The sequence below is a fragment of the Macaca fascicularis genome, chromosome 12 (genome assembly GCF_037993035.2).
Source record: "Macaca fascicularis isolate 582-1 chromosome 12, T2T-MFA8v1.1".
NCBI lineage: Eukaryota > Metazoa > Chordata > Mammalia > Primates > Cercopithecidae > Macaca > Macaca fascicularis.
In genome coordinates this window covers 7,936,304-7,948,870 of record NC_088386.1, presented here as the reverse complement: position 1 = coordinate 7,948,870, position 12,567 = coordinate 7,936,304, and positions in this window count along the sequence as shown.

The window sequence follows — 12,567 nt, the reverse complement described above, 5'->3', positions numbered from 1 at the left end:
TAATATCGCCTTTTTCTTCCTTGATTTCATTTGAGTTATTGCTCTTTTTTTCATAATCTAACTAAAGGTTTTTCTATTTTGCTTATTTTTTAAACTAACTCTTGTTAATATTTTGTACTGCTTTTTAGTCTCTATTTCATTTATTTGTTCTCTGATCTTTACAATTTCTTTTCTTTTATTAATTTTGTATTTAATCTGCTTTTATTTTTGTACGTCCTTGAGTAATGATGCTAATTTTTTTATTTGCAATCTTTCTACTATTTTGATATAGGTGTTTATTGCTATACCTTTCCTCTTACAACTTTTCTTCTGTACTCTGTAGGTTTGGTTGGTATATTGTATTTTCATCTGTGTTTGTCTCAGGAAACTTTTGAATTTCTCTTTTAATTTCTTTATTGAACCATGGGTTTTCAGCAGAATGTTGTTTCATTTCTATGTATTGTAAAACTTATGAAGTTTCTTCTGTTATTGATTTCTAATTTTATACCATTGAGGTCAGAAAATACTTGATGTAATCTCTATCTCTTTGACTCTGTAAGACTTTTTTTTGGCTTAGTATATAATCTATCCTGGACAATATACTGTGTTAGTTGAGAAGAATGTGTATTCTACAGCCGTTGGATAGAGTATTCTGTAAATGTCAATTAGGCCCATTTGGTGTAGAGGGCAGTTTAAGTTTGATGTTTCTTTGTTGATTTCCTGTCTAGGTGATCTGTCCATTGTTGAAAATGGGGTGTTGAAGTCCCCTATTATCATTATATTGAGGTTTATCACTCCCTTTAAATCTAGTAACATTTGCTTCATGTATTTGGCTGTTCTGGTGTTGTATGGATATCTATTTACAAATGTTATATTATCTTGCTGAATAAATTCACTTATCTTTATGCAGCGAGTTTCTTTGTCTCTTTTTACAGTTTTTGACCCAAAGTCTATTTTATTTCATATAAATCTAGCTACTGCTGCTCACTTTTGGTCTTTGTTTGCATGGAATGCCTTTTCCATCTCTTCACTTTCAGTCTGTGCAGTGCTTACCAGTGAAGTGATTCTCTTGTACAAAGAATGTACTACATGTACTTCTTGTATATGTAGGCAGCATATAATCGGGTTTCATTTTTTTCAGGGGCGCTTGTTTTTTTTTTACCCATCCAGCCACTTTACATCTTTTGACTGGATAATTTAATCCACTTACATTTAAGGTTATTGTTGATAGGTAAGGACTTACTTCTGCCATTTTGCTAATTGTTTTCTAGGATTTTTAAAAATAGATCTTTTGGTCTTTTCTTCCTCTCTAATTGTTTATCACTGTTTTAGCTTTGTGGTCTGGTATTTTTTTGTGTTGCTAAACTTTTATTCCTTTCTCTTTCTCATCGTATATGGTGCAATTTCTTTCTTTGTAGTTATTTACAAGCTGACATAAAGAGACTTGTAGTTATAATAGACTTATGTAATCTAATAATAACTTAATTTTGGTTAAATGAAAATATTTTAGATTTTTATCCTGCCCTCATAATTTATATTTGCTATTCTAAATTTGCATCTTTATATATAGTGTGTTCCTTAGCAATTGATTGTAGCTCTAATTATTTTTGACCATTCTGACTCGTAACCTCTGGTAGAGGTTTGAAAAATTTACACAGCATGATTATGGTACTGAAGTATCCTGTTTGATTATAAGTTTAGCTCTACTAGTGGGTTTTTTACTTTCACATGTTTTCATTACAGGTATTATCATCCTGAGAATTAGCTGCTGATAAGTATTCTTATAACCTAAAAATATTCTGATAGTCTAATATTCTTATGGTCTTTTCTTATATGTGACTTGACACTTTTGCTGCTTTAAGAATTCTCTCCTTGTCTTTGACTTTGGACTGTTTGATTATAATGTGCCTACATCAGGACCTTTGTGAGTTGTGTGTATTCATGGATCTTTGAGCATCCTTGATCTGGATGCTCATATCTCACCCAACAATTGTCTCTTCAGCAAGACCTTTATCAAATATATGATTAACAAATATTTTCTCCCATTTTTTAGATTTTGTTACAAAAAAAATCCTGCAGACCAAACAGACCCTCAGTCCACTTTGGGTAGCTGCCTAAAGCAGATTTTGTGTAGGCAAAGAGGTTTTTGTTTGTTTGTTTGTTTGTTCGTTTTTTCTGTAGATGAATCCTAGGGTGTCTGTTGGGTATGGCACATTGACTTTGGCTTTGGTGAATGTAGCAGTGTAGTCTCCATGCTGTTTCTTCACCTATAATACACAACAGCAATGTCTGTGATTGCCTCATTGGCCTAGAATACAGGAGTTAATTGTGTCAGTGGCATAGTCTTACTGGGTGTAAGGTGCCAGTTTGGTTCTCAAGCTAGAGGTATACATGCAGAGCAGTTCAGATGTCTCTAGAGTGGGCTTGGTGCAGACCACTGGGCTAGTTCTCCAGCTGGGGATGCACATGCATGGTAGTTCATCTGGCTGAGGGGCAGGCTTGCCAGAGATAGAGTTGCTGGGCTGATTTTCAGGAGGGGGATGCTTGCTCATGGCGGTTCAGTCAGCCCAGGGTTGGCCTCCACACTGTGAAGAACCACTTGTTCCTGTGGGCATAGAATTGTCCGGGTTCAGGCATCAGTCACAGACATTTATCTGAGCTTCTGCTCCAAGAAGTCAGTGTCATGGCCCTGCAGCCACTTGTGTGAGCATGATGAAATAATGGTGAGCACTCAGGGATAAAGAGACACAATGGCAACTGGCCCCCAGAGCAGGGAGCAATCTCGCAGTGACTCTGGTTTCAAGATGATACCATGATGTAGCTGCTTTGTTCCACAAAGGGTAGTGGGGTGCATAATGTGGGCTTTACTCTGGAGCAGTGCATCCATGTCAACTTCAGGCAGCTCCCCAAAGTGGACTGAGGGCCTGTGAGTTCTGCAAGACTTTTTGTGACAAAATCTAAAAGTGAGAGAAAATATCTGTTAATCATATGTTTAATAAAGGTCTTGCTGCATGTTTTTGTCCCCTCAAATTCCATATGTTAAAGTCCGAATCTCCGATCCCAATACTATTTGGAAGTAGGACCTTTGGGAGGTAATTAGGTTTAGATGAAGTCAGGAGGGTGAAACTCTGTGGGTGGGATCAGCACCTTTATAAGAAAAGAAATAAATCAGAGCCCTCTCTCTCTTTATCATGTAAGGATAGAGCAAGAAAGTGACTGTCTGTAATCAAAGGGGACCCTCACTGGATACCAAATATGCCAGCACTTTGATCTTGGACCTTCCAATCCTGGAAGTGAGAAAAATATTTCTTGTTTAAGCTGACCAGTGTATGGTATTTTGTCATAGCAGCCCAACTGGCTAAGGTAGTTCTAGTATCCAGAATACATAACGAACTCTTACAACCCAACATAAAAAGGACAAATAATAATTGACAAGGACTTGAATATACATGTTTCCAAATGCAAATAGCCCAAATGTACATAAAAAGATGACAAATATCATTAGTGTATTTTCCTTCCTTCCTTCTTTTTCTCTTGTCTTCATTCCTCCCTGCCTTCTTTCCTTCCATTTATCTTCTTTTTTTCTTTCTTCCCTCCCTTTCTTCTTTCTTTCCTGTCTTTCTTCCCTCCTTTCTTCCTTCTCTTCTTTCCTCCTTCCTTTCTTCTCCTTTTTTCTCTTTCTTTCCCTTCCTTCCTTCCTTCCTTCCTTCCTTCCTTCCTTCCTTCCTTCCTTCCTTCCTTCCTCCCTCCCTCCCTCCCTCCCTCCCTCCCTCCCTCCCTTTTCCTTTTTTCCGTCCTTCTTTCCTTTCTTCCTCCCTTTTCCTTTTTTCCTTCCTTCTTTCCTTCCTTCCTGCCTTCTCTCCACCTCTTTCCTTCTTTCTTTCCTTAATATTTTCTTTGTTTTTGGTGGGAATTGAGTTTTTTTTTTTTTTTTTAAGAAAAACTGCTCTTTCATAAGTCAGGCCTCATGAAAGTGTAATCTCCAGGACTAAAAAAACACACAGAATTTAAATTCATGAAGCAAAATCTAGGGATTACCAGGAAAGAAAGTAGAACTGCAACTGGGATGCACGTAGAGAAAGATGAGGGTGAATCGTTGATCAAAGTCAGCAAATAAAACTGAAAGTTTAAAGCACAGTCACTTTCTGAGACTTTAATGAAATGACAAGGATGTAATGCTTGAGTTTGTTGAATTGAATTAAAAACCCAATAGTCAAATTTTATAATGTAGGCAAATCATGCATATAATGTTTCTATATTTGTTTAACATCTCCCCAGTATCTGTGACATGAGATCAGACTTCTGTGAGCCAGGTGCAAAAACTGGTAAAAGTCTTACAATTCACTAAACATGGAAAAGAACCATTAAAAAGTGTAATTACCTTACATTGTCAACAATATTATCTTTACTTATACATCATTGTTCAAGAAGAGGGAAAGAGGACTAAGGGAGTTCCATGAGCAGCTGCGAAAAGGAAGCAATTTAGTCATAATGCATTTTGTTGTTATCAACTGACGTCATCCAAAAGAAATAAATAAACCAAAACTATAATTTTTGAAATTACATTTATCCAAACTGATTCTTAAAGAAAAATAATTCAGTATTTCTCCAAAGTCTGTCAACTATGTTACCAACTTGTTCATTTTTGTTTCAAAACTAAATTAGATAAGCTTTGTAATAAAAAGGTTTTTGTTTGTTTTGAAACGGAGTTTTGTTCTGTCACCCAGGCTAGAGTGCAGTGATGCAATCTTGGCTCCTGCAACCTCTGCCTCCCGATTCAAGCAATTTTCCTGCCTCAGCCTCTCGAGTAGCTGGATTGCAGGCTCCCGCCACCACGTCCAGCTAATTTTTGTATTTTTAGTAGAGATGGGGTTTCATCATGTTGTCCAGGCTGGTCTCGAACTCCTGACCTCAGGTGATCTGCCTACCTTGGCCTCCCAAAGTGCTCGGATTACAGGCGTGAGCCACCACGCCTGACCTTAATGAAAAGCTTTAAATTTATGTTTCTGCATTTATCAGTTTCATAAATGGAATGGCAGTTGTTGACTACCCTTCATAAAAGATGAGGAAATTAGCACATTTACAATTCTTCCCACTTGTTCTACCCCCACACCTCCTGGTTTTATGGGCGTCACATGAGATTTTTTTGCCCAAAGCATTAATTGTTAAACTATTTTTATGTCATATGACTATTATTTTAAGAACTGTAACATTTACACTGTGTATTATATGACAGTTGTATAAACTTGATTTCATTTTTAAATGAAAAAATGTTGTCTGTAAATTCTTTCATATGCAAATTCCTAAGTTTTCTTTGAACAGAATTTATTTTTTAATCACAGCTTGAAGTGCATATTTGTTAGTTTAGTTTTGTTTTCTTCATGACAAGTCAGTTTTAATAAAGAAATTCGTTTTTTTTTCATAGCTGAGGTGTCTTTGCCTTGAATTCACATGTCTACAACAGCTTACCTATATATTGATATCCAAATTCAACACAGATTTCTTTTCAAAGTCAAAAACTATATTCTAGCTCATTCTGGAATATGAATATGATGTTGAGTAGAAGTCTGAGAGTATCCTAACTGTTTTTACTTTAATATTTTGGTTGATTATTACATGTTTGTAGGATTTTTTTTAACTATGCTTAAAATTAAATATTCAACAACATAGCCCCATGCCTGTTGCCTCCATCTATCTTGGGGACATACTAGAGTATGTTTATCTACAAATCCCTTTAGCCTAGAAACTTGTTCCTCTAATTTCATTTTATAAAATTACCCTTTTTGTAATTATGTTCTCTATTTGAGAAGCTCCAAATTTATAAATTGTTTGTGTTCCTTGGAACACTTCACTACTTTCAATGCCATATAATTTTTTTAGTCTACATTTTTAAATTTTATCTATTGATTCATTGCATTAATATTTTAATTATTTTTCTTTAGAGAGTAAAATAGTTTATGCTTAAAATTATGTTATTTTCTAGAGCTGATTTTTTTCTAATTATATTTGTCTCTAAAAATTCACTTAATATTTTTTTCCTTTTCTTTTTAAAAAGGATTTTCACAGGTCCTGTGGTTTATTGGTTTACATTATTTGTTTATCTTTGAATAGAAACATTTCTATTCAAGTTTCCTTTTTTTCCCTCTGAAAAGATTCTTCTTGGTTCTTTTGTTTACCATTGCATCATGTCAATAATTCCTTTGGAAACACGACTGTAGTACAAGGCCATGCATTTCTAAATTATATATGGCAATGCTGTCAGGTACAACAAATAAAGCCCAACATTTCAACAGATCAACACAAAAGAAGTTTGTTTCCTGCTAACATAACAATCCAGTATGGGCATTCCTGGTCTGAGGTCATTAAGGGACCTAGACCCCTTCCATCTTATAGCCATCCTGTTCCTGAAGGCTGTATAGTTTATTCATCCAGTATGCAGAGGAATAAAAAGAGGAAGTAGAGGTTCAGCTGCTGCCAAAAATGCCCTGTCTTAGAGTGACACTCATTAAATTCCTTAACACTTTATTGACAAAATTCATCCCATAATGACACCTAGAAATGAGGGTGGGGTGGGGGAGCTGTTAAGTGTGATGTCTGCCTGGGCAATTTCTTTATATGCATTTCTCTATGTAATAGGAGGGAGAGAGAGCACATGTTGATGGACAGCTACCATTTTGTCATATTCTATCCGTCTGACAGAATTATCAGTGAAGATCCTTCTCACATATAATACCTATTTAATCCTCTCTAAGGAAGACAACTAAAAACCCCATCTAGTCACAACATCCAGCTCAGGGTGTAGACTTTCTGGGTGATGTGCGGTCTCCCACTTTAGTTCTGGGTGTGGTTGTTGTGGTCTTGACAAGTCACTCCCCCACCATACTGGTAGAAAGAAAACAAAGTAAGTGCAATGAAAGCTCCCATTCAGAAAAGGGAAGCATAGGAAACATAAGCATCAAGTATCCAGCATAACACCTGCTGGAGAGGTGACATGAAGAGCCTCTGTCCTGGCAATGCTGAGCGATGGGGAATCCTTGTTTAGATGCTGGCTCTGCCTCCTGGGAACAACTGTCTTGTTCAGGGCCCTCCATATGGCCTTTGCCTTGCCTTCATGGATATGTTGCCTTGTTTCTCCCACAGCCATCTCTGTGGTGGCCCCTAGGAAATATGCATTTATTGGACAATATAGTTAGTGCCTCCTCCTTATGCCAACTAGTAAGAAATTGTTTCTCAGTTGACTCCTGCCCTTCTATTTCCTGTCTGTGATACTGACTCTGGAACTACAGAAACCAAATTTCTGTTTTGCCAACTGAGCCCTTATTATTCCCTGCCAATAGTGACACTAAAGATAAGTTGTTAGGAAAAAGGAGAGAGAAGAGACTTCCTCTTTTCTGTCTGCATGCCACACTAATGATTCTTCACCACAACTACAGTAGTTCCTTCCTATATGACGCTGAATCTAGCTTGGGCTTTGTCTAATCCTTGCAGAGTTAGCTGAGTTTCACATCCCTCAGAGGCACAAGCACCAGCTGAGTAGCTCCTCAGGGTCACAGGTCTGAGTTTTATTGCTCAATAAATCCCGTTCACAAAACTCCTGAGATTTAAAACATTCAAACTCTTTCCTTTGTTTCTCTGTCTCTAGTGATAGTAGCTGCTCCCTGAAGTGACTATCTCTGAGATATCTTGGTCCTAATTTCTTTTAAATCCTTTAAGTTAGCCAGTTAACAACTTTATACTTGATTAGTCATTGTTTACATTTTCTTTAGTAAAATAACTCCTGTGATTTTCATTTCTTGCCTGGGCCCTACCTAATACAGACAATTTGTGCCAGAAGAGGTAGTAGGAAAAACAACGTCTACAATAGAGTTTGGAAATATAGATTGGGTTCCATTCCTGTATTTGCACACAATGTTGACTTTAATAAACGGTTATGGGATTCTGCTAATCCATGGAATATCACAGCACTATGATTAACCAAACTTTCATCTGTGGTTGAATGCAATAAAGTCTAACTAGAGAAGGTCACTTGGGGTAATCAAGAGGCTGCTACTATTGACTCACGGCAGTTGTGATGAACATAACCCTGGTGTGGGGTCAGTTCTCACAATTACCCTGGAGCATCTTCAGAAAGGAAATAACAAGCTCAGGTCACTAACCTGCTGGCTCAAGTCACAGAGAACCAGAGTTCTTTTAAGAAAACCCTACACATGACCTTATTTCTTGCGGCCACAGACATAATTTTGCTGAAAATCAAAACCAAAATTGAATTGTGTGGGTGATAGAATGATGATGTATCCTGAATTCACAACCTCACCAACATTTCATGTAGAAGTTAGAGCATTCCTAAAACTTGGAATAGGATCATCTGGTTGGATTCACATGAAGCAAAGGATCCTGGAATCTTAAGTCATTCAGTTTTCCTTGCGTATAGAAAGAGCATTCCCCTTTAAAGGTTGAGAAGACTAACCCTCCAGTTCTTGACCATCCTGTAGAAAATTTATATAGGCCAGTTCCTTTATACACAGATACCAGTTTTCTCCAAGATACTACCCTAACAAGGCTTTATTGCCACTGGACCAACAACAAGGGTCAGATGTAAGCATATTGCAGGGGTCAAGTACAAACTTTGATCTAGTAGGAGGCAATGTATACACCTAAAGTATTGCAAGCCATTATTAACGTAAATGAGAATAAACCCAAGGAATATGTATGCAATGCATGCAAAGGGTGTTAGACAGAGGAAGCAGACCTCAACAGGTTATGGCCAGTTGACAGTATAATAATACCGGCAGCTAGTAATTATGTCTATTTTATTGACGTGAATGCACTTACTAAGGACTCTGAAAATGGCCCAAACATTTTAGTTGGTTAGTTGACTGAAACTTGTACTTAAAAATGACTGATAGTTAATGCAGTTACATTGTCAGAACTTCCTTTGCAAAACATACAAAGAGAAAACAAACAGCTGTTGGAGACAGAAACCTTGAAAGATATTGATCACATGCATCCTCTACTTCATTCCCCAAGACAGTCCAGAGACCACTCCATTCACTAAGGCATTGAAAAATCCTTTAGTGAAGGGACCATCAATGTGCTTGGAAAGCTCTGTAGTGTTATTTTGTCTTGGCCAGGGTTTACTATGTCAAAGGGCAATAGTAAACTTACCAATTTCTGTGGGAATGACAAGATGTCAGAGTAGCAGGCCCCAAATGACAGTGTTTAGCTGTTAAAGACATGGCCAATGCATTTATGTTAATGGTTAGCAAAGATTAAGTAGTTGTCAGAATGTTTTGAAAAGCAGGGTGACTGGCAGTAGCTGCTTTTATGACAGCAATCCTAGGAATTAGATAGATGAGTATTTCCTGATATAACAGGAGAATTCCAGTCTGGTGCCCAGAAATGTGGATTGAGTCACACAACAGGGAATCATACATTCTTACCCTATTTTCGAACCTATGACACTTTGCAGATCAGAGCCTCTTGATTATAGAGAGGCCAATTCCCTTCTCTTTTTATCTGTGTCATTGTAAATCATCCTCCAATCCTTTGTCTAAGGAGCCTGTGGCCAATTACTTGAGTGACCATACCTAAGGAAAAAGAACTATGTAGATCTTCTGGAGATTGCTGGATAATGATTCTATGTCACTACTCCCTGGGTACTGGAACCTGGCTATTATGATCCACAAATTACAATAGAGCTTATGATAGAACTTTAACCCAGGTTTAAATAGAGCAAGTGTAGTAGGTCTGCAGATTCCTTCTGTGGTTCTTTCCCCAGTTTCTGAATGCATACCTAGAGTACTCATTCTTTAGAAAAAAAAATAAAAGGCATAATGCCCACATTAAATCACAGGATTTTTACACTGGGAACATGTTCTCTCCAACAATCTATTTCTCTCAGGAGCAATGTAGGCGTTTGATCTAGTTGCAACCAATCTATTCAAAGTCTGAGGAACCAAACTGAAAATTATGACTTAGACCTAAGCTAAGGTCTTAACCTATTTTTTTTTCCTCCCCTACCTCATAGGCCTTAACTAATAGATCACATAGGTTATGCAAAAGAAATAGGCCATAATGAGAAGGCAATACTCTTAATCTGACTTGCTGTTTAAGTTATAGCAGGCAAATATTGTATTAAATATTTTACCCTTTTATTAAAACGGGCTTCCAAATTTAGCATCTGTGATACTTTTCTCCTTGCTGGAGGAGAGGGTATGAGGAGCAATAATTTTGACTAGGGCGTGAACCCCTACTACCAGGGTATCCTGACTATTCTTTCAATGACTGAGTCAAGAGCTGGTAAAAGTGTGGTATCCAAAAGATGGAGAGTGCTGTGGCCTACAGAAACCTAGAACTGGGGGCTCTTCAATGGAGAAAGTACACCCTATAGCAGCCGAGTTTGTGAGTTACTCTAGAGCAATGAAGTGAAAACCCTTCTCTCCTTCAGTGTTTCTCTTGTACTTTCTACTCAGAGGATTGACATTGCACCACTGGTAGGAAAACTATTTTTAGGACCTAGCTTTATCGTGACAAAAAAAGCCTAAAAGAGTGAATTCATAGTTGAGAGACAATGAATTGATAACTGGCATAGCTGGTAGTAAGACATCACTTCTGTTCATACAACGCAGGCCAAAAAACTAGTCACATGGCAACATTTAGACAGGAAGGGACCAGGAAAATACAGTTCCTGGGTGGGCAGCCATTTCTCAGTAAATGCTGTGCATGAAATCCAAAGTTGGGATTTTGATGGCAGCAACCACCTCTACAATTCACGCTGTCCATATACTCATCAGTTTTTGTGGGAGTTCAGAAGAATCTGAAATTTAGAAATCTTTATCTACATTCTTTTTTTTTTTTAAATTATTTTTTATTTTACTTTAAGTTCTGGAATACATGTGCAGAATGTGCAGGTTTGTTACATAGTTATATATGTGCCATGGTGGTTTGCTGCATCCATCAACCCGTCATCTAGGTTTTAAGCCCCACATGTATTAGGTATTTATCCTAATGCCCTCTATCCCCTTGCTCCCCACCCCTCGGCAGGCATCTGTGTGTGTTGTTCCCCTCCCTGTGTCCATGTGTTCTCATTGTTCAGCTCCCACTTTTGAGTGAGAATATATGGTGTTTGACTTTCTGTTCTTGTGTTAGTTTACTGAGAATGATGGCTTCCAGCTTCATCCATGTACCTGCAAAAGACATAATCTCATTCTTTTTTATGGCTGCATATTATTCCATGGTGTATATGTGTCACATTTTCTTTATCCAGTCTATTATTGATGGGCACTTGGGTTGATTCCGACTCTTTGCTATTATAAATAGTGCTGCAATAAACATATGTGTGTATGTGTCTATATAGTAAAATGATTTATAATCCTTTGGGTATATACCCAGTAATGAAAGTTCTGGGTCAAATGGTATTTCTGCTTCTAGATCCTTGAGGAATCACCACACTGTTTTCCACCATGGTTGAACTAGTATTTGTTAAATTAACTGTGGGTCAGCTTTGCAAATATAATGAGTATCCAAAACCCGCTGTTATTGATTTCCTATTTTTGTCTGGCACAGTCACATTAATGAGAAGTTGAGTCAGGGAAAAATAAGATAATCCCTGGCTTTTCTGTTTTGAGGATAGCATATGCTGTCTGCATGTAGTAAACTTTGCTTCTCTTATATTAAGATTGTAAAAATAGTACCCACTAAATTATTTTCTGGCTCTGTAAGTGCTCCCCATTGACAATAGATTTCCATTATACATTATCCCTACTCCAGCTCTTGTACTTCAAAATGTGGGATATTAGTTATTTTTCTGAAATCCCTGTTTTTCTTCTTGTGTAATATGCTGCTGCTTAAGAAGAGGAATTGTTTCCCTGATCAAATTTTCGATTCTATTTATTCCTTATGTTTAATCACTTATTCAGATTTTTAGGCATGTATTGTTTTTAAATTAAGTTTTATCATTGCCACAAGTTACTTTCTTTTTTTCTTTTTTCTTTTTTTTTTTATTATTATACTTTAAGTTCTAGGGTACATGTGCATAATGTGCAGGTTTGAACTTACTTTCAATTAAATTAATTCAATAAAAATTATTATGGAAGATACATGTATTAATTGTTAAATTTGTATAAAGAAGAAAAGTAATACTCAATGATCTCATAGTTCAGGAGTATCTACCATTAATGTTGATAAGCATGTCTTTATAGTTCTTTTTCCTGTTTAAATTTAACCAGTTTTAATTTATACTAAAAATTAAATATATTCATTTAAAATGGCTGTGAACACAGTTTGCAATAGTTCCGTAGCATTTACTAGTGTCAGTAAAACGTGTTTGAAGTAGCTACTCTGCTACTTTTGGGATTTGTGTTGGATCTGATTTTTTCCCTATTGTGTCTAATATTGTGACAGACATGTCTACAAGCAAAGCAGAAAACAATGTTCTCCCCAAATTTAAATTATCTAAAAATAAATTTATAAAAGTCAAAAATCAAAATTTTAAATTATGAAATGTTAGGCCTTGTTATATATTTAAAATTGTTTTCTAAAATAGTGTTTCATCTTAGCGATAATTAGATGGATATGTTTTTAAATAAA